This window comes from Schistocerca nitens, chromosome 1 (genome assembly GCF_023898315.1).
Source record: "Schistocerca nitens isolate TAMUIC-IGC-003100 chromosome 1, iqSchNite1.1, whole genome shotgun sequence".
Classification (NCBI taxonomy): Eukaryota; Metazoa; Arthropoda; class Insecta; order Orthoptera; family Acrididae; genus Schistocerca; species Schistocerca nitens.
The window spans coordinates 1136262421-1136285136 of record NC_064614.1 but is presented as its reverse complement, the minus strand read 5'-3'; positions in this window follow the sequence as shown (position 1 = coordinate 1136285136).

The window sequence follows — 22716 nt, the reverse complement described above, 5'->3', positions numbered from 1 at the left end:
GTGTCACCTGTCAGAGTCGTATCTAGACGTACCAGGGGTCCCATATAACTCCACCTGGACATGACCACACCAGCTTGAACAGTCCCCGCTGATATGCACGGTCCTTGGATTCATGAGGTTGTCTGCACACTCGTACACGTCCATCAGCACGATACAATTTGAAACAAGACTCGTCCGACCAGGCAACATGTTTCCAGTCATCAACAGCCCAAAGTCGGTGTTGACAGGCCCAGGCGAGGCGTAAAACTTTGTGTCGTGCAGTCATCTGGGGTACACGAGTGGGCCTTCGGCTCCGAAAGCCCATATCGATGATGTATCGTTGGACGGTTCGCACGCTGACACTTGTTGATGGCCCAGCATTGAAATATGCAACAATTTGTGGAAGGGTCGCACTTCTGAACGATTCTCTTCAGTCGTCGTTGGTCCCGTTCTTGCAGTATCTTTCTGGCCTCAGTGGTGTCAAAAATTTGATGTTTTACCGGATTCCAAATTCACGATATAGTCGTGAAATTGTCGTGCGAGAAAATCCCCACTTCATCGCTACCTAGGAGATGCTATGTTCTATCGGTCGTGCGCCGACTACAACAACACGTTCAAACTCACCTAAATATTGATAACCTGCCATTGCAGCAGCAGTAACCGGTATAACAACGAGGCCAGACACGTTTTCTCTTATGTAGGCGTTGCCGACAGCAGCATCGTATTCTGTCTGTTTACATATCTCTGTATTTGAATACGGAATCAATCTTGGCACTTCAATGTATAGGGTCATCAAAAAGTCAGTATAAATTTTAAAACTGAATAAATCACGGAATAATGTAGATAGAGAGGTACAAATTGACATACATGCTTGGAATGACATGTGGCTTTATTAGAACCAAATAAATACAAAAGTTCAAAAATGTCCTACAGATGGCGCTTCATCTGATCAGAATAGCAATAATTAGCATAACAAAGTAAGACAAAGCAAAGATGATGTTCATTACAGGAAATGCTCAATATGTCCACCATCATTCCTCAACAATAACTGTAGTCGAGGAATAATGTTGTGAACAGCACTGTAAAGCATGTCCGGAGTTAGGGTGAGGCATTGGCGTCGGATGTTGTCTTTCAGTATCCCTAGAGATGTCGGTCGATCACGATACACTTGCGACTTCAGGTATCCCCAAAGCCAATAATCGCACGGACTGAGGTCTGGGGACCTGGGAGGCCAAGCATGACGAAAGTGCCGGCTGAGCACACGATCATCACCAAACGACGCGGGCAAGAGATCTTTCACGCATCTAGCAATATGGGGTGGGGAGCCATCCTGCATAAACATCGTACGTTCCAGCAGGTGTTTATCAGCCAGGCTGGGGATGATGTGATTCTGTAACATATCGGCGTACCTCTCACCCGTCACGGCAGCAGTTACAAAACCAGAATTACGCATTTCCTCGAAGAAAAAGGCCCGATAACGGTAGATGTAGTAAATCCAACCCATACCGTGACTTTCTCGTCGTGCAATGAAGTTTCCACGACAGTTCTAGAATTTTCGGTAGCCCAAATTCTGCAGTTGTGGGCGTCGACAGACTCTCGGAGCGTGAAATGAGCTTCGTCGGTCCACAACACGTTACTCAACCAATCGTCATCTTCCGCCATCTTTTGAAACGCCCACACCGCAAATGCCCTCCGCTTCACTAAATCGCCAGGTAACAGTTCATGATGCCGATGGATTTTGTACGGATAGCATCGGAGGGTACGCCTAAGTGCCAACCAAACAGTAGTGTATGGAATGCCGGTGCGACGTGTGACTGCACGAGCGCTGACTTCCCCGTGCATAGACGAACACGCTACAGTCTCCATTTCTTCCTGAAATGTCTCAGCAGCTTTACGCCTTGTGCTCGGTCGGCCACTACGGGGTCTATCGTCTAAACAACCCGTGGCTTCGAATTTCGAAATCATTCTCGCCACAGCTGCATTTGTCAACGGACCTTTACCCGTTCGAATCCCCTTCCTATGGCGATATGATCGTAACGCTGAACCAGCACATTCCCCATACTGATAATACAGCTTCACTAAAAGCGCCTTTTCAGGTAACGTCAACATGCTGCGACTGCTAGCGCATCTGATTCTCTCTCTCATTACAGCTCCTTTTATACACGATTGTCATTCGCAGTCACTGACTTTTTGCTGTCCAGCGCCATCTGTCGGACATTTTGTGAACTTTGTTTTTTTTTTTTTTGGTTCTAATAAAACCCCATGTCATTTTTTTTAGCACTATGGGACTTAACATCTATGGTCATCAGTCCCCTAGAACTTAGAACTACTTAAACCTAACTAACCTAAGGACATCACACAACACCCAGTCATCACGAGGCAGAGAAAATTCCTGACCCCGCCGGGACCCATGTCATTCGAGGCATGTGTGTCAATTTTTACCTTTCTATCTACATTATTCTGTGGTTTATTATTCAAATTTATACTGACTTTTTGATCACCCGGTATATCGGTATTGTACAAGCAGCTTTCACTTGCCGCGCCAGAGTATAAAGCTTACACAGATTTGCAGGTTTGCAGGTGGTGCAGAACCTTTTTGAGCTGTTTAGACAGGGACGACGCTGTTGCAGAGCGGCCAGATGGAGCTAGTAAACACCTCGTCCCACTGGCTGGTGTGGAGTTCCGGCGCGCCTGAGGCGGCGTTGCCGCTGCGGCTGGACAGTGACGTCATCTGGGCGCGGCGGCAGGGCGGCGCTATGCTGTTGGACGCCCTCTACCGCGTGCACCCGTCGCGACCGCTCTCCATCCGGCCAGCCGGCCACTGGTCGCCGGCTACTGGGGTCGTACTACACCGCAGGGCGCTGGACAACGGCTGGAGGCTTCTCGACGGCCTCATACTGGGGGCGGCTGGAGTGGTGAGCACCCTAGGCTCCCCGCAGAGCACGTTACGCTAACTCCAAGTAATGGGGACTCTAGCCTTGATAATGTCCTCAAACGGACGAGGAAGGTAATCCGGAAGGTTCTTCGGGTATGTCGTATCCACTTGCAGCAACCCATTATCAGTTACATCCAGCAGAGCTGCCAAATTGTTGATAACTGTTGATAACTGCATTTCACCCGCTAAAGCGAATAATTCCGGACTTTTATATGACATTAAGATCGGATGATTTAACGGGGCAGTAAGGGTGCGACAAAGTGCCTGAGCGTTCGTCAAAGCAGGAACGTTTGCATGCAGCCCTATGAACATGGGTGTTATCTTGGAAGATAGAAGAAAGGTCAACACTTAAGTCTTCGAGAATACTGAAATAAACATCATTGTACATGATCACAGTAAGCTGAAAGAGAGGGGGCAACTCATGGTATGAAAAAGTACTCAAGACACTATAAAAACACCTACAGTGCAAAGTAGGCAAACACATACTGTGGGTTAAACAGCTCACTGGACCATCAGTGCACTGGATATCTTGCCACATTTGAAGAGAGGCAAAATCGTGACTCGTCAGGTCACACCACGCACTACTGTCGTGTTAGTGTGTTTTGTGGACCAGTGAAGACGTGCATGTTTACATGGTCACACCACGCGCTACTGTCGTGTTAATGTGGTTTGTGCCCCAGTGAAGACGTGCATGTTTACATGGTCACACCACGCGCTACTGTCGTGTTAATGTGGTTTGTGCCCCAGTGAAGACGTGCATGTTTACATGGTCACACCACGCGCTACTGTCGTGTTAATGTGGTTTGTGCCCCAGTGAAGACGTGCATGTTTACATGGTCACACCACGCGCTACTGTCGTGTTAATGTGTTTTGTGCCCCAGTGAAGACGTGCATGTTTACATGGTCACACCACGCGCTACTGTCGTGTTAATGTGGTTTGTGCCCCAGTGAAGACGTGCATGTTTAGATGGTCACACCACGCGCTACTGTCGTGTTAATGTGTTTTGTGCCCCAGTGAAGACGTGCATGTTTACATGGTCACACCACGCGCTACTGTCGTGTTAATGTGTTTTGTGCCCCAGTGAAGACGTGCATGTTTACATGCCGCTGTGAGCAATGGCCTTTTGCAAGGTGCCCAACTCCAAATCTCCTTTTTATGCTGCTCCGTACGCAAACTTCGCTTTGAAACTGGTTGATTTGGGCCTACGTTGACTGACAGCAGAAATTCCCTTTGAGTGTGAAACCGACTATCATTGACAAGCCGCGACACCCGTGTCACGTCCCTGTCATTTAGGATTTTTGTGCGACCACTGTTCTTACTGGCAGCTTCATTCACTGTGTGCTCACGGGCATGTCCAAACACGACAGTTCCTTTCTGCCATTGTGTCACGTCTCCGCATCAACCCATCTTAGTGCATTGACTCCCTACAGCCGACCGCAACGTACACACCATACGCTGCCATGACCGTCATCAACGGTGGAGCGTCTCACGCAACTCTGGTACCTGTTCTACTCTATCTACGCAACGCTCCAAAGAGACCTGTATGCTTTTTTTGGAGGGGGTGACTAATATTTTGTACTGTGAGTTTAGGACATTGTACCTCAGGGTAATCAAAAACTACTCTTCGAATTTCCTAGAGAATGCTTTTTGGAAATAGAAGAAGTTTCGAAAAAACTAGGAACTGCTGCAATTACATCGCAACCGATGCGTCGTCAAAACCCTACAGTTACCTTTCCTTAGCTTAAATTTGGAAATTTGTGGTAAGTTCTATGGGACCAAATTGCTGAGGACTCAAACCTCCGACGGTGGGAGCGACGCGAACCGTGGCAAGGTGCCTCAGACCGCACGGCTACCCCGCGCGGCTTTCCTTAGGTTAACGTGCTTCCGTATTTCAGCAGTGACTCTTTCTACTTGATAAAGTAAGTATGATCGCAGCTCTCTCGATGGTGCACTGTCCAGAGTTGTTGAATAACATATAGAGGGGTTAAATGTTCATATCCAATATCTGTCTCTCTCATTTGACCTGCTCCTCTCTTCTTACCCTTCTCTCTCTGGACTCGCATTCGGGAGGACTGTAGTTCAAATCCACATTGGCCTTCCCCCTTTCACAATTACATTCTCTATCGTTTCCCTAAATTCCTTAAGACAATTGCCAGGATGCTTCCTTTGAAAAGAACGCGGCTGATTTCGTTTGCCGTTAAACCACAATCTTCCTGTTATGATGCGAGCTGGCAGCCATTACGTTCGGAGAAGCCAAATGTTACGACCTCGTTGCTAATGATAAATGGGTGGAAGGTGGCCAAAGGTAACTCTCCCCGCAGGAATATGGATCGGCAGGTAGAGGATTAGTTGACACAAGTGCACTTTAAATAAATATCATTTACTCAGCTCGTTGCTGAAGAACTGCTACATTATTGGCAACTTGTGGCAGCCGTGGTTGGCTATAAGCAGAAGCTCGACATGGACATGCATCTATAGACACTGAATGTTTGCCGGCAGAGATAGCTATCAACAGTTTGATGTAACGTTCTGCACCAACTAGCAACACAGAAGTAACCTCGAAGACTGGTGCCCAGGGCACGCCGCTTATGTACCCATCTGGTAGCCTTCGTTGGTCAGCAGTCTGGAGGCTCTTCATTTGTGAGGTCATCCTATTTGTGGTGATGTACAAAGCGCTGCTCGTAGGTATCTTCATTGAGGCGCCGGCTCCGCTAGTACTGATAAGCCATAATACTACACTTCCTTCTTCCTTTTATTTTATTTATTTATTGTTTAGTCGCAATCAGCCTGACCAGATTAGGGCCTTAAGGCCATCTCTTACATCTGACCAGAAACAACACATACAAAAAATATTACATAACAATAACAATAATAATAATTTGCACTATTAATAATTAATTGTTATAATGATGATGATGACAATAATAATAGTAAAACTAATAATGATGCTAAAGTAATGGAGAAATTAAGAATGATATTTACTAGCTGTTACATGACAAACACAACAATAATAATTTATATTATAACTTAGAGTAATAATTGAGAATAATAATAATAATAACAGTAACACTAATAATAATAATAACAAATTAATGGAGGCAAGAAGCACATATTCATTAGTTTAGCAGTTTAGAAGCCTACTTTGGTATTAGAAGAAGCGGATGGGATAGTGAAAGAGGAGAAGATTGAAATAAAAGTGACAATGGCTGCTAGGAAAGAAGAGAATCTCAGTAGAGAAATCTGTAGAGAAGGGGAAGGAAAAGTGATGGGGTTGGGGGTGTTGGCGAGCGTGAGCTGTAGAAGGGACAGCTTTTCTGATAGAAAGTTGTCCTTTGAAGTTTGAATGGATTTTAATTTCTCTGATATTTTGAGGAAGATTCTTCCAAGCCACAATGTCCCCTCTGCTAGCACCGCTTCAGCACTATCAAAGTGAAGTCCTCGATGGTGTTCATTAAGTTTTGGAAACAGACGAAAAACGGTTGGGGCCAAGTAGGGGCTGTATAGAGGTTAATCGATGACAGAGAACCCAAGTCATTGGATGTTTGCAAATGACGCAGCACTCGTGTGTAGTCTGGGATTGGCTGAAGACGGTGCACCATGCGTAGACGAACTGTTCGAATGCGAAACTCACTTACAGCACACTGTTTCTCAGGCACCGACAAAGTTATGTTGCACGCCGCCATGTTACAAGCTGCAATTCGGAGCCCTCTTACGGCAGAGGGCTGCAAATATGTAGATATGAAGAATAAAGCTGTAGAATGTCAATAAAGTTTGTTTTCTTTAAATATCTTTAAGAGTTTTCACACTGTGAGGGATTATTATTCAGCACGTTCTCGTAGAGAGACAATGTATCGAGTACTCAGGAAGTCTCGGGCATCGTACAGAGCTCAGTCGATAAGTGTATAGCCTACTCTTATATGAATTTGATAAACTTCCCGACCTGGCAGATACGTCTCGATAGTTCTGGATTTGTGAACTCAGTCCACTGAAAAACACCTGCCCACCTCTGCATAAAACGGACCTACGACCAAACATTGCCTTCAGTTTCACATATGTTCCCGTATCGCTCAAGTGGCTTAGCAGAGCTGTCAAAGGAACATTTACTCACTGTAATTTTGGTCATTTCTCTTTCTACTTGGCTTTTTCAGTCTTTCTCATCTTCTTATGAATTGGGACTATTTAAAAATCTGTCTAAATTGTTTCTGTCTCGACGTAATGAAGATAATAATGGCAACATGAAGAATTAGCAAACAGACATACAATCACACTACGTATGTTTTCCTGTCACATCTTTGCACCAAGCAAGTTGTGAAGAACAAGACTTTGCTTTCTTCTTTATGTGAGGATTTCCAAATTTTCTTGGAGAAGTATGATACTGATTTTAATTTCATATCAATATTAAATTTCGTCTCTCTGAAACATGATCACGAAAATCTCGGAGTCTCCAGAAACTCTGAGAGGCATTTGCTGTTGTGTTTGGTATAGCAGCTAAGAAGAAAGGGTGATTGCGTAAAATATTTTCGTACTCTTAGATTTTCTGACTCGTTCCACCATTATGAGAGCTTGGTTTCGTTGCAGCACATTGCAATAACGGAGTTTTTAGTATTAGATTACTGTTCGAGAAATCTCATAATCAACCATTTGACATCCACTGCTCGATAAAAGCCTCCTGTAGCCTTTTAATGCATTACTGGCATCATCTGTTATGCATCCATTATGTGTCTTCATATTTGTTAATGTTATATATCAAGTCATCGTCAGCAAATCCTAGTCTTGTGCTTGGATTTGCTGACTCTCAGTCAAAGAGTGTTGGGTTCGATTCCCTGACAGGTCGGGGATTTTCACCGTTTCGCACTATGTCTACATCTACATCTACATCCATACTCCGCAAGCCATCTGACGGTGTGTGGCGTAGGGTACCTTGAGTACCTCTATCAGTTCTCCCTTCTATTCCAGTCTCGTATTGTTCGTGGAAAGAAGGATTGTCGGTATGCCTCTGTGTGGGCTCTAATCTCTCTGATTTTATCCTCATGGTCTCTTCGCGAGATATACGTAGGAGGGAGCAATATACTGTTTGACTCTCCGGTGAAGGTATGTTCTCGAAACTTCACCAAAAGCCCGTACCGAGCTACTGAGCGTCTCTCCTGCAGAGTCTTCCACTGGAGTTTATCTACCATCTCCGTAACGCTTTCGCGATTACTAAATGATCCTGTAACGAAGCGCGCTGCTCTCCGTTGGATCCTCTCTATCCCTTCTATCAACCCTATCTGGTACGGATCCCACACTGCTGAGCAGTATTCAAGCAGTGGGCGAACAAGCGTACTGTAACCTACTTCCTTCGTTTTCGGATTGCATTTCCTTAGGATTCTTCCAATGAATCTCAGTCTGGCATCTGCTTTACCGACGATCAACTTTATATGATCATTCCATTTTAAATCACTCCTAATGCGTACTCCCAGATAATTTATGGAATTAACTGCTTTCAGTTGCTGACCTGCTGTATTGTAGCTAAATGATAAGGGATCTTTCTTTCTATGCATTCGCAGCACATTACACTTGTCTACATTGAGATTCAATTGCCATTTCCTGCACCATGCGTCAATTCGTTGCAGATCCTCCTGCATTTCAGTACAATTTTCCATTGTTATAAAATCTCGATATACCACAGCATCATCCGCAAAAAGCCTCAGTGAACTTCCGATGTGTGTTGTAATCATCATTTCATCAACATCGTCGTGCAGGTCTCCAAAATGTCGTCAAAAAAGAAAAAAGACTTGTACCAGGTGGCCGAACTCCCCAAAAGAGGACTTCCGGACAACAAATCCATATGAACATTTCATTTAGCAAGTCGTCGTCACAGGTATTCTTCTCTCTCCGTAATCAGCATCTACAGCTACATGACTCCTTTGCAATTCACACTTAAGCATTTGACATAGATCTCATAGGACAACTTTCATGCTGTTTGTGGACCGCTCCCCTCTCGAATAGCACGTAGGAATAATGGACTTCTAAATCTTTCCGTTCGCGCTGTGATTTCTCCTAATGTATTACGATGATCACTTCTCGCTGTTTAGGTGGAAGTCAACAAAATAGTTTGGCAGTAGGAGTAGGAAATCTGAGAATAAAATTTTTCGTGAAAAGATGTCGCCGCAAAGAACAACGCTTTTGTTTTAATGATTGCAACCCAAGCTCTAGTATCATGTATGTGGCACTCTCTCCCCTATTTCGCGATAATCCAAAATGAGCTGCTCTTCTTCTTTTTCGATGTCATCCGTCAATTCTATCTGGTAAGGATCCGATACGGTGCAGCATTACTGTCAAAGAATACGGACAAGCGTCGTGTAGGCAGTCTCTGCAGTAGGTATGTCACTCCTTCTTTCTATCAATAAAACGCACTTCTTAGTTTTTTATGTAATAGTTTTGTATGTGATAGTTCCAGTTTAAGTTGTCTATAATTGCAATTCCTCATACTGTTTCAATCAGTAATTACCAACATGCATCACACCACTGCTCGCTCAACCACCCTCAGTTTTTGACTGTTTGTATCTCTGGAACTCTGTGTCTCAGAGACAAGAGTCCAAACTAGTGATACATACTTGTGGCAAACGTTTCTTTTCGACACATCGGAAGCTTAGCTCTGAAAACCCTGTTTGGTTTCCCAAAAGTACATCAGAGCATTTTAACTCTTGTATTTATTTCTTTTACTCTTCATCCAGCTACAGTAATCAATTGCAGTAAATACTTCTAAATACCAGCTCGAAAACCAATGTGCACAGCATGGCGGAAGGTACTTCGCACTTTCATTCTTCGATTTCTGCATTTATGAATCATGTGAAGCAATTTCGTCATGATTTTGTATTTTTTCCTGATTTTCGGTCGTTCCGGTATTTCTGCATTGTTTCACTGTGTTCTTTTCGTCTGTCACCTTTGCGTACTGCGATGCTCTTTCTGACCTTTTCCTGAAAATCACCAAACATCCTAAATTGTTTCGTAAAATTGGCTTACCTAGAATATCTGCTTTTGTGATGTTGATTTCTGTTAGGTCGTTTTTCACTTTTCTGAACTAACCGATATGCGTTTTGGGATTTTTGTCGAAATGGTCAGATGTATTTTGAGTCAATGTTACCGGGTTCGTTCGAATCAAGTGACCATAAACCGAAATTCTCGTTTTCCTGAGAGCATCAGATAGTTTTTGAGTCTGGGTGTAGATTCCTTCATTACTTCTTCTCATCCATGTATGTCCAACCTTTCTTGGACCGAGTATTTTCCGTAATACCTTCCTTTCCTTTTTATCCATCTTTTCAATTTGTCTCTTTCGTTGAGAGCTCTACGGGGCGAGGTAAAGGTCTGGATGCATCCTTATAAAATACGAACGGTGTGAGGAATCGTAACGGCGTCTGGTGCGGGGTATCTGTAGGAGAGGGTACAACTCGTAGGAGCTATGGCGACATCGTCGAGCATCTTGAAATTCGCCATGTTGGAGTTGGGTTACATGTTTCACATGGGAAGGGGGTCATGTGACACATCATTTTGAGTTGCCTCTTTCTTAGTAATATACATGCGAAATCTGTTTTAAGGTACTTTTCATTGTGAAGGAATAATGACCTGTTAAAGTCTGAAATTGCGAGGACGTGATTAATTATGTTTATTGTTGTAGTTGATTTATAGTGGCACTTACACAGCAGGAAGGCGTTGAACTGTGCTAATGAGTCGTGGACGAAGTACCAGAGTGACTGCTGCTGACTTCAATGCCCGGCATCCTGAGAGAAATAATATTTCTCTTTTGACAGTATCCAAGTTCAGTAGCAACTGTGAAAAGTCCACATTGCAGTAAGCACCAGTTATCAGCAATATCTGGTGTCATTCAGCGTTCAATTCTGCCTGTGTTGCTGGCACACCAATGGCGCCCGCACAAGTTACGGATGCAACATCATCTCTCAGAGGATGATCCTGACTGGCGGGTGTAGCTTTCAGAATGGGCTCTGGACCAGTGTAACAGAAATCCAAACTTCATACGACTGGTTTCCTTCAGTGACAAAGCTAATTTTTATGTGCAAGGAGAAGTAAACAAACAGAATCAGAGTTGCTGGTCATATGCAAACCCCTCGTGGCTGTATCCCTGTAAAGGTGCTGGTGGCGAAAGAGTAATAGTTTGGTGTGGAATTTGGGACACAAGATTTATTGATATAAACCTGAATGTGGAGAAGTATCTTAACATGGTCTGTGATTATGTGCTTCCAACGCTGTTGAAGTCATAGGGTGATTTTCCAATGTTCTTCCAAATAGACGGCGCACCTCCCCACTATGCTACTGAAGTCAGACAGTTTCTAAATGGACAGTTTGGAGGTCACTGTATGGTTAACAGGGGTTTTATCGAATTCCCACCACGGTTCCCTATTCTTACACCTTTTGACTTTTACCTGTTAGGATATTTGAAATCAACTGTGAGTGAGGAAAAAATCAGTAATATAGCCAATCTTCGTCGGCGTATTTGGGAGATGTGTGACTCTGTTGAGCCACAGATCCTGTGACGTGTGCAGAGGACTGGCAAAAAAGGCTCCGATTGTATATCCAGTGCAATGGAGGTCATACAGAACATATGGTGTAATGCCGACTCTGACATGTTGACAAGTATCCTAAACTTTAACAACTGTTAACTCCTACACAAATAAAGTATCTTAAAACAGATTTCACATGTATATTCCTGAGAAAGAGGCAGTGAAAAATGATGTGCCATATGACCCCCCTCCCCTTTTGAAACACGTAACCCAAATCGAAGATGTCGGATTTGAAGATGGCCGCAGCTGTCACCATAGCTCCACCTACAGACACCCCACACCAGACGCCATAATGATTCCTCACACCGTTCGAATTTTATAGGGATGCATCCAGACTTTTGACTCATCCTGTACATTCCACTGCATAAAGGCTCTCCGGTTTATTGACAGTGTCATAGAGTAGAATTCTTGTGTCAAATGAGAGTGATTACTTACTTTACTTTACGCGTTCAGCCCAGGACCACGCGCAGCTTCAAGACTCTTCTTCCACTGGATTTTGTTTGGTGCCTTCTGTCGCCAATGACCCTCTACGCCGATCTGCAGTAAGTCTTCATTGATTCCATCTGTCTACCTTTTATTTGGTCTTCCTAGTGGTGTTCTTGCGCAAGGAGTAAAATCATGGATTTCAAAGGCCATCGGTGCTTATCCATCCGAGCGACAAGTCCTGCACAAAAATAGCCGATTGCTTCTCATCAGGCTTACAGTGTTTGTGGTCATAGTGTAGATTTCACCCAACTCACAATTATGGCAGATCCTCCATTCTCCAGTGATCGCATCTTATATTGGACCATGGATATTTCCTAAGACTTTTTATGCTAGAAAACAATAAGGTTATTTTAGTTTTCCTCCGGTCACTACAGGTTTCGCCACCATACAGCCCTACGGACTAGATCAGTGTTTTGTACAGCTGGAGGTTGAAATTCCTTGAGAGACTGCTTGATTTGAAAAGCTGGCTCAGCCTGAAGTACGATCTGTTTGCGGCTTGGATCCTCGCTTTGATTACTCCCAGGCATTTAAAATTATACCCCTGTGGGTGATAGGGTTCCGACTACTAGAGGGTGCAGTGGGTCATTTGAATAGGCATGCGCTCTTCTCATCACGAGATACTCGATCTTAGATTTATTCGTAAGGAAACCGATTCTGCTCTCTGCCGCCTCCACGCTGTCGCTCATCCGCGTCAGTTCTTCCTTAGATCTTGACAACAGGGCCACATCGTCGACAAATGAGAGGTACGTGATATTCTCACACTCTACTTCGATTCTTATGGAAAACTTCCCTGACCATCTTTTCGAGCGCCTGGCTAAACAACACCGGTGCCACACCATCTCCTTGTTTCAGCTCTGTATTTACGTAAAAGCTCTTCATGACCTGGTTACCAAGCTTCACTTTTCTTTTGGAATCAGTGAAGCAAGCTCGAACAAGGCTGACAAATTTCTTGGTATTACAAACTCGGTTAGGCAATTCATAAGGCTCTCCCAGTGGATGCCGTATACGCATTCTTAAAATCGATGAAGAGCACATACAGGTTTTCGCCATTTTCTCATATCTTTCCGGTGAGCCGTCGCAGCACATAGATGATGGGTGTAAAGCAGATAGATGTATTCCAATTTTCTGGGATCTCCTCCCTTCAATAACTTCTGCCTGGATTCCTTCTTCTCCTAGACATTTGTCCGTCCTCAGCTTCATTATCTCAAACTTTATTTCCTCCTGTGTGTGTATGGTGGGTTATCTAAATCTACAGTGTGAGGAGGCAGAAATTCGAACAGATCTTTAGATGCATCACAGTTGTGGAGCTCCCTAAAGTACTATTTCCATCTCTCAGCAATGTTGAACTCATTGATGAGTATTGTACTACTATCTGTCCTAAACGAATTTTGAGAGAGGTTATTAATTGTCAATGTCTTTTGTAAATTGTCACGCCAATTCTATTTTCCGGACTCTGTTTGTGTTTGCTTCTTTATCTAGTCCGTTTGGTTGTATCATTGCCCCTAAATACCTACATAAATACACTGAAGGGCCTAAGAAAGTGGTATAGGCATGTGTATTGAAATAAAGATATATGTAAACAGGCAGAATACAGCGCTGTGATCGGCAACGCCTAGATAATACAACAAGTGTCTGGCGCAGTTGTTAGATCGGTTACTGCTGCTACAATGGCAGGTTACCAAGATTTAAGTGAGTTTGAACGTGGTGTTATACTCGCCGCACGAGAGATGGGACACAATATATCCTAGGCAGCGATAAAGTAGGGATTTTCCCGCACGACCTTTCACGAGTGTACCGTGAATATTAGGAATCCGTTAAAGCATCAAATCTCCGACATCGAAGCAGCTGGAAAAAGATCCTGCAAGAACGGGACCAACGACGACTGAAGAGAATCGTTCATCGTGACAGGGGTGAAACTGTTCCGCAAATTGCTGTAGATTTCACGGCTGGACAATCAGCAAGTATCAGCGTGCGAACCATTCAACGAAAACTCATCGATGTGGGCTTTTGGAGCCGAAGGCCCACTCGTGTACCCTTGATGACTGCACGACACAAAGCTTTACGCCTCGCCTGGGCCCGTCAATATGACATTGTACTGTTGATGAGTGGAAACATATTGCCTGGTCGGAAGAGTCTCGTTTCAAATTGTGTCGAGCGGATGGACGTGTACAGGTATGGAGACAACCTCATGAATCCATGGAGTCTGCATGTCAGTATGGGCTGTTCAAGCTAAAGGAGGCTCTGTAATGGTGTGAGGCGTGTGCAGTTGGAGTGATATGGGACCCCTGATACGACTAAATACGACAGGTGACACGTACGTAAGCATCCTGTCTAATCACCTGCATCCATTCATGTCCACTGTGCATTCCGACGGGCCTTGACAATTCCATCAGGACAATGGGACACCCCACGCGTCCAGAATTGCTACAGACTGGCTCGAGAAACACTCTTCTGAGTATAAACACTTCCGCTGGCACCAAACTCCCCAGACAAGAAAAATTATTGTGGCTATCTGGGATGCCTTGCAACGTGCTGTTCAGAAGAGATCTCCGCCCACTCGTACTCTTACGGATTTACGGTGTCAATTCCCTTCAGAACTGCTTCAGACATTCGTCGAATCCATGTCACGTCGTGTTGTGGCATTTCCGCGTGCTCGCGGGGACCCTACACGTTATTAGGCGGATTTATCAGTTTCTTTGGCTCTTCAGTGTAGTTACAGATTTTCTTTCTTATGCAGATCGCGTATTGATCGACTGGAAAGTGCCTCTTTACATAGTATGACTGTGTTCATGCCCTAATCTCTCTTCTGTTATTCTCGTAATCCCTACGCGAGATATACGTTGGTGGCAGGAAAATAACTCCAAAATCTTCCTCTCATGCCGTTTCACTATCTTTATCCAAGAGGGTTTCCTGGGAACTATTCCGTTTTTCTTCCGAACATTACCATTAAGTTCTTCGGACACGTTTTTTTTTGTACTTTTTTATGGGAGATATCGACCTGTTACAACCGTAGCAGTGCGCCTCTGAAACACGTTCGGCGTCTGTCCACGACTCCTTAATAAGGATTCCAAACATTGGAACAACGGAATTAGTCGCGCCACTGTCTTGTGCGCAATTTCCCATAGATTCGCTGCACATTTACAGAGCCTGGCCAACAAATCTTCCATTCACCTTCCCTAACAATGATTTTACCTTATGGTCTCTTTTGATGTCACTGCTTAGTATAACTCCTAAATAGCCATTCAATGTGACATTCTCGAGGTGTTCACTGTTATTTTTATAGCGGAATACTATAGGATTTTTTTTCTTCGTTGTAGACATTATATTGCAATTATGTCATTTAAAGAGAACTGCTGTTCGTTACTCTAAGTAAAAATTTAGTCCAAGTCTTCTTTGTATTTCCTTACGATTGTCCAACGATGATAAGCGAACAGTCTTATAACGCTGCTGACCGTGTGTAATAACCATTTCTGCTTGTGGAGAGTATCAGAGGTCCTATTACGCTTCCTTGGACCACTCCTGCTGTTTCTTTCGTTTTTATAGAACATTCATCATCCAGTACGACTCTTCTGGAGTCTACTAATCATATAATCAAATATTCATCGAGCCAGTCCTCTGCCTGCGTAGACACTCAGTCTAGTCATACCGTAGTTAGTACCCGACGCAATTCGGAAGTCTAAGAAGTAGGAATCTACCACTTCACCTGCACCTGTTGTTCGCAAGTTGTCGTGAATGAATAGAGCAAGCCGTCTGTTCCACATAAGAAACCTCCTCATCTGGCTTTATGGCTTCATTGTTATCATATACAACTATCTTTTCGGTTAAATGTTCGAACAAAGAAAAAACAAAGTGCCTTAGAAATTATGTAATGGAATCTTGTACGAATTTTGATAGCCAAACAAAGAATTGGAAATGGACAAATGGGATATCAAATTGACCAGTTTGAGGTATAGTTTAGCAAAAAAAAAAAAAAAAAAAGTGTGTAAACGAAGTGTCGAAGTGTCGAAATGTTCATCCCTTCAAGTTCTAGTTATTTTTCGGATAAAATTTGCGCTGGAGTGATATTTAACTGCCAATAAAAAAAATGAAGTACAAAAAAGGTGAAAAAAGGCCAAATGTTTTGTGTAGCTGTGAGAAATAAAACAGATTAGGGAAACATTTACACACGTCTGTATGATTCTCGAAATGATATACGAGTACACCATATGGGAAGCCAAATAAGAATTTAAGGTCTAATATTTCTCTTAGAACCGCAGAATTTTAAAGAGTGCTAGCGGATATTTGCCTGCTGGATTATGTAGACCGTCCCATCTCATTTGCTGTACATCATTTGAAGCATTGTTCAAAGGAGGATGAAATGTTTCTCTAATCTGTTTTATTTCTTGCTTTTAGATAAATAACTTCACATAACACTTGACGGCCTTTTTACAGTTTTTTTGCTGTTGTGTTCATTGAACATTCTTTTGGTTGATTTCCATTGTTGGTTACAAACTTGCTCTACTACGCTTTTTCGTTCGCTGTGTGCATCCGCATTTAAACGTGTGGGTGAGTAAATGCTGAGGGAGCGCCTCTCTGTCTCGGCAGGTGGTGGATACGCCCCCGGACAGGCTGGGGGAGCGCCTGCTCGTGGTGCAGGACCGCCACCTGGACACCAACATCCGCTTCGGCTGGGACCTGTGCCAGAAGCTCACCTTCATGTTCAACTTCTCGTAAGTAGCCGCTCTGCGGAGCTAGCAACGGATGTTGATGATGATGATGATGATGTTTGGTTTGTGGGGCGCTCAACTGCGCGGTTATCAGCGCCCGTACAAATTCCCAACCTTTGCTCAGTCCAATCCTGCCCCTTTCATGAACGATGATGAAATGATGAGGACAACACAAACACCCAGTCATCTCGAGGCAAATGAAAATCCCTGACCCCGCCGGGAATCAAACCCAGGACCCGTGCTCGGGAAGCGAGAACGCGACCTCAAGACCACGAGCTGTGGACAACGGATGTTGAGCGCACTTCTTTCATGACACAGATGGTACATACGCTGGGTTCGGACTGACGTTCGTAGCCAAAAGTGTTATCTTTACTGTACATGAGGTACAGGTTCTCCATGGAGTTTCAGTATCCAACATAAAGTGCTTAGAAAGAGTACAAAGTAGGGGGGGGGGGGGGGGAAGATGGGAATGGTGTGCTATTGCTAAACCAATCCATAGGGAGAAAAGTTGGCAGTAAGAAGATAATATCTTGGAGGACCCTGTTCAGCAACGGCACAACCCTCATATTACCCGTGATAGCGATGCGAAGAGACGGACGTTCACAAATAGTAGCGGCCCAAAACGTGACTGACGCAGCTCCCTGAAGAACGCGATGGCATAATGCATGGGACATGCGTCGGCACCTAGTTGCCTGCACATTCTTCTGTAACCATCATTCGGCGACAGTCAAATCGTACACTCGTACGTGAACAGAATCCGAGGCTATGATCTAGGTTCCATTCCAGACGATCCTTTGACCCACATCTTCACACATCAGGGTACTGAGGGAACCATTAGATTATCTTAGATAATCACTTGATAAATAAATTTACTGAAGTTCTTTCAATTACAATTGGTATAAATCTGTGGTTTGCTCCATACATTTCTGAGCATTGGCCGAAGAATAGTCCAGGCCGGTTTATTGTAAATGTTCCTTGATTTAGTCGACCTGGTTATCTGTAAGAGATGATCGTATAGAGACAGTTGCGTACCATTTGCGTCGATTGGCTCCATAAAGCAAGCGAACAGTTCTGCTGCAGCAGGTATATTTTGAGGAGTGTTTTTGCCGACGGTCTTGCCGCAGTGGTAACACCGGTTCTCATGAGATCACCGAAGTTAAACGCTGTCGGGCTGGATGGGTCACCACCCGGTCTGCCGAGCACTGTTGGCAAGAGGGGTGTACTCAGCCCTTGTGAGGCAAACTGAGGAGCTACTTGATTGTGAAGTAGCGGCTCCGGTCTCGTTAACTAACATACGACCGGGAGAGCGGTGTGCTGACCACATGCCCCTCCATGTCCGCATCCAGTGGCCCATTTGGGCTTAGGATGACACGGCGTCCGGTCTTTACAGATGGGCCTTCATGTCCTATTCGGGCGAAGTTTAGTGTAGTCTGCATGTTTGATCAGATTCTCAAACCGAAGAGAGAAAATCAGATCGTACCACGAACTGTAAGTTAAGAATATTGCCACGGTGGTGCACTGAAAAATGTAATGGTCTGCATACAATGATTTTGTGTGTTAATACTCTGTAAAATACATTCCACCGACGGATAAATTCTCAGCCTGATGGTTGAAGTTAATTCGCCACAGCAGTTTGACGCTAAATTATCTATAAAGCTTTTTCAAAAAATGTTCAAATGTGTGTGAATTCTAGTGGGACTTAACTGCCAAGGTCATCAGTCCCTAAGCTTACACACTACTTAACCTAAATTATCCTAAGGACAAACACACACACCCATGCCCGAGGGAGGACTCGAACCTCCGCCGAGACCAGCCACACAGTCCATGACTGCAGCGCCTAAGACCCTTCGGTTAAAAAGCTTTGTCAGTGTATGTTCGAAATGCTGCTGATACTCAGAATTTTTGACTTGACAAGAATCTAAAAGGAGACGATATTTCTTTTCACTAAACGGAAGAAATGAGTTGTGACATTTCAGTCACATGTCGCTATGCGATGTTTTTCTTTTTATTTACTCAATTTTTATTATGTTTCAGGAAAGCACAGGCTGGCTAGATATGGAGGAAGTTTCAGTTTACTTTGGTAGAAAGCGACGGGCTGTCACGAAGGCTGTGGTGGAAGAGGAAAGACTTATAGATACTGCTTTTCGCGGAAGCACCTCTAGTAAGCCCTGGTCGTCCATTTCGGCTACGAATGCGGTTTTCTCCTTTGAAAGGAATTGCCGATCAGATCCCAGAGAACTGCCATGTGTAACGAATTCACCTTCCGATACACAGGGCACAGAAGAGAATGATACGGCGCTGCTAGCCTATTGTGGGAAAACTCGTTGCCTTCTCTTCAGAATCTGGTTATCTAGTCAAGTGAACCTTGTCCATCACCGTGCTTTGGTGAGAAGGACTCGATAAATGAGCGGAACCTGATTAGGAGTCAATACCCACCTTCTGCATACTAAAATTTCATTCCGTGAGCCAAGAGTAGGAAACTTGCGTAGGCTTCCCCTGAATTCTGGAGAAGAAAGCGGGATTCTCCCTGTTCTCTGTAACAATGCCTGGAGATTGTCCCCTCCAGGCTGAATTTCTTAGGAGTTTCGAGAGATAACGAGGAGACGAGGATTCCGTTTCGGGACGTGTTGTGGAGGGGATGTCTGGAGCTGTGGCAACTATTGTCGTCTGCTATCTCAACCAGTTTGCATTCGGCACTGACTCGGGCTTGAGGTGCATGTTCGCTGAGTTCTGAGTAAGTTCAAATGGCTCTGAGCAGTATGGGACTCAACATCTTAGGTCATAAGTCCCCTAGAACTTAGAACTACTTAAATCTAACTAACCTAAGGACATCACACACACCCATGCCCAAGGCAGGATTCGAACCTGCGACCGTAGCAGCCCCACGGTTCCGGACTGCAGCGCCAGAACCGCACGGCCACCGCGGCCGGCTTCTGAGTAAGTTTCTCCCTTTGCAGATAGCGTTCTCTGTTATCTCAGCAGCTAAAAATTTGCAGGATCTGCAGCGCAACTTAGGATGCTTGATTACTTGTCTTATTTCGCGAGTCTTACACTCGATTACTTTGCATTTGCGAGCTGTTCATATTACGAAAGTTTGCTGCACTTCCAAAACTGACTTCATGTTAGATTTGACGTATCCTACAATGTGTTAAGGGTACATTAAAATACAAATAAATGTCTAGTGAGCCACAGATTGGCGCCAGCTTTCGGAGAACAGATTATTCTCATTATAGCAAAAGCTTAGTAATCGTTTTCTTTGGTCCATGTAGAACTTTGTTCACAATAAACTGATATTGCTCAATGAATTCTTGCCTTGCAGTTGTAAACCCGATTGTCCTACAACTAATCCCAACTAGACGACCCGTAGATAATAAATATAGTTAGTTATGTTGCGTTATTATGTTATGTTAACCGGGGACCTAGAAACGACGGAGAGGCTCCGTCCCCGCCGCAGCCGCAGTAGTCCGCAACCCCACGACGACTGCCGCACTCCACCCCTCCGCCGCCCCACACCGAACCCAGGGTTATTGTGCGGTTCGGCCCCCGTTGGACCCCCCAGGCAACGTCTCACACCAGACGAGTGTAACCCCTATGTTTGCGTGGTGAGTATTGGTGGTGTACGCGTACGTGGAGAACTTGTTTGCGCAGCAATCGCCAACATAGTGTAGCTGAGGCGGAATAAGGGGACCAGCCCGCATTTGCCGAGACAGATGGAAAACCGCCTAAAAACCATTCACAGACTGGCCGGCTCACCGGACCTCGACACAAAGCCTCCGGGCGGATTCGTGCCGGAGACCGGCGCTCCTTCCCGCTCGGAATATAGTTGGCTAAATGGCTCTGAGCACTATGGGACTCAACTGCTGTGGTCATCAGTCCCCTAGAACTTAGAAGTACTTAAACCTAACTAACCTAAGGACATCACACACATCCATGCCCGAGGCAGGATTCGAACCTGCGACCGTAGCAGTCGCACGGTTCCGGACTGCGCGCCTAGAACCGCGAGACCACCGCGGCCGGCGGGAATATAGTTAGTTACTCGCATATTTAATTTGTTGTCTCACTGTGACAGTACTTCCGTTGCAATACTGTTACCCACGCTTCGGAAATTTTGATTAATTTTTTTAAATTAACGTATAACGAGCGTTGCACTTTCTTGTCTTGCTTTTTGATGTTGAAGTCCTAAACGAAGTAGGCTGCAGCTTCCACAACTGCCGAGTCACAACGTGATTTCGACGTAACGTCTCACTGGGACGCTAACAGTTTAATACCGTAAAATGGTTAAATTTGAGCGTGACTAATGATAAATGTAACAGTTTTTATTTACCATTCTTCCAGACTTTAACGTATCTAGCAGAAGAATTTCCGTGCCGAACAGTAACCTTTTCACACGTGATGCCAATTTTCCACACGTTTCTTGGAGACAAACAAATAAGACTGGTAACAATTAACCATCCGTTCCTACCATGGGCGTTATTGTGACTGAATGGAAGACGCAAAAACTGACGCCGCAGTCGCCTCTGTACGACTGTCGCCATCAAATGAAGTAGTTATTTTACCCTGCATTTTATTTTCAAAATTAGACTGATTTACAGTTACACGCCAGATTCACTGTAACCAGTCATATTATTCTCTGCATCTGTAATAAGCACCGCAGTTCGTCCAGTTCACCACCGCTTATTCTTTGTCTAACGAGGCAGGAATTATCTTTCGGAGATAATTGTTCATAAAATGTTGCACAATCATTCACAGATTGTTCGGTAGTATTACGATGTGTAGTTTCTTCGCCACCGACGGTTTTGCAGTCTGTAACACGCAAAACGTGAGCCGTTTCTAACCATATTTCTGCACTATGTAAATTTCCGCCTAAAAGTTCATCCACCATTTTGCAATTTACGTAATCGTCACACATTTTCTATTTATGGCTTTAGCTGGTGTCTGCTGTATGTCTCTATAGCACGCAGCAAAACATTCACAGAGTTCCCATCACCTCCGCGATGACACTGCCCAGATTGTTTACTGGACTTCAGAATATGATTACGCCGGTATGACTCAAAATTTCTACCAGAACTTAAAAGAAAGTGCTGTAAGAAGGCGAACATTTGCTTCCACGTTTAAACAAGCGATGAAGTGATATTGCTGTTCAATAAGTGCAACGAAGATTTAAAAAAAAAACTGCTTACTACGTGCGCCGCAACAGCTGCTAGCTATATCCAGGGGCTGTCCATCAGTTAGCTGCATTCGCCAAGTCGGGAAATTTCGGTTTGCGGGCTGTTTTAGATAAAATCCAGCGTGTAGCGGTAGCTGAAGTTTAACTTGTGTATACCAAGTGGCGTTTATACCAGTGCCAAAAATATTATGGCACGTTTCGATCTGACAAGTCTGACAATTCCCCTGTAAGTATGGCGCAGACACTTTAACGTAACAATTTTAGGTGGGAGGGGGGCGGGAGAGGGGGAGGGGATGTCTTGAACCATGGTTTCGTATGAAACTCCTTCTCCCTCCAATATCGGAAAGCAAATACGAAGTAGCCGTTACCGAATGCTTTGTGTACTCTGTTTTGCTGATATGTTAGATTCGATTATAATAATACTCATTCCGTAGATCATGAATACGACACTCAGTAATGATGTGGAAAGTGTTCTGGGTTACTGGTTATTTTCCTGTTATTTGGAAACTAGCGAAGAGTCTAATCCTTGAGAGGCACCCACATGCCTTGCTCATACTGTGGCATCAAGCAGTCAGGCCTGCAAGATGAGTGGTCTGCCAAGCGAGTGGATTCATTCTTATTTATCGAGTAATATGAACTCTCGTACTCACAATTAAGTTACAAATTATCCTCCTGTATGAATAATACGCAACGGAAACGCACATCTGACTATCAGTAATTTACAGAACTCTGACTGTTCACTACGCACTGGCAATACCACATTTTCTTTCTTTTTTCTTTTTATTTAACGGCTTTTATCAACACGTGGCCATCGCACTGAATATGAGAGGCGCACACATTATAAATTCTGGATATCATGACAACATACAATTCGAAGGAAAAGG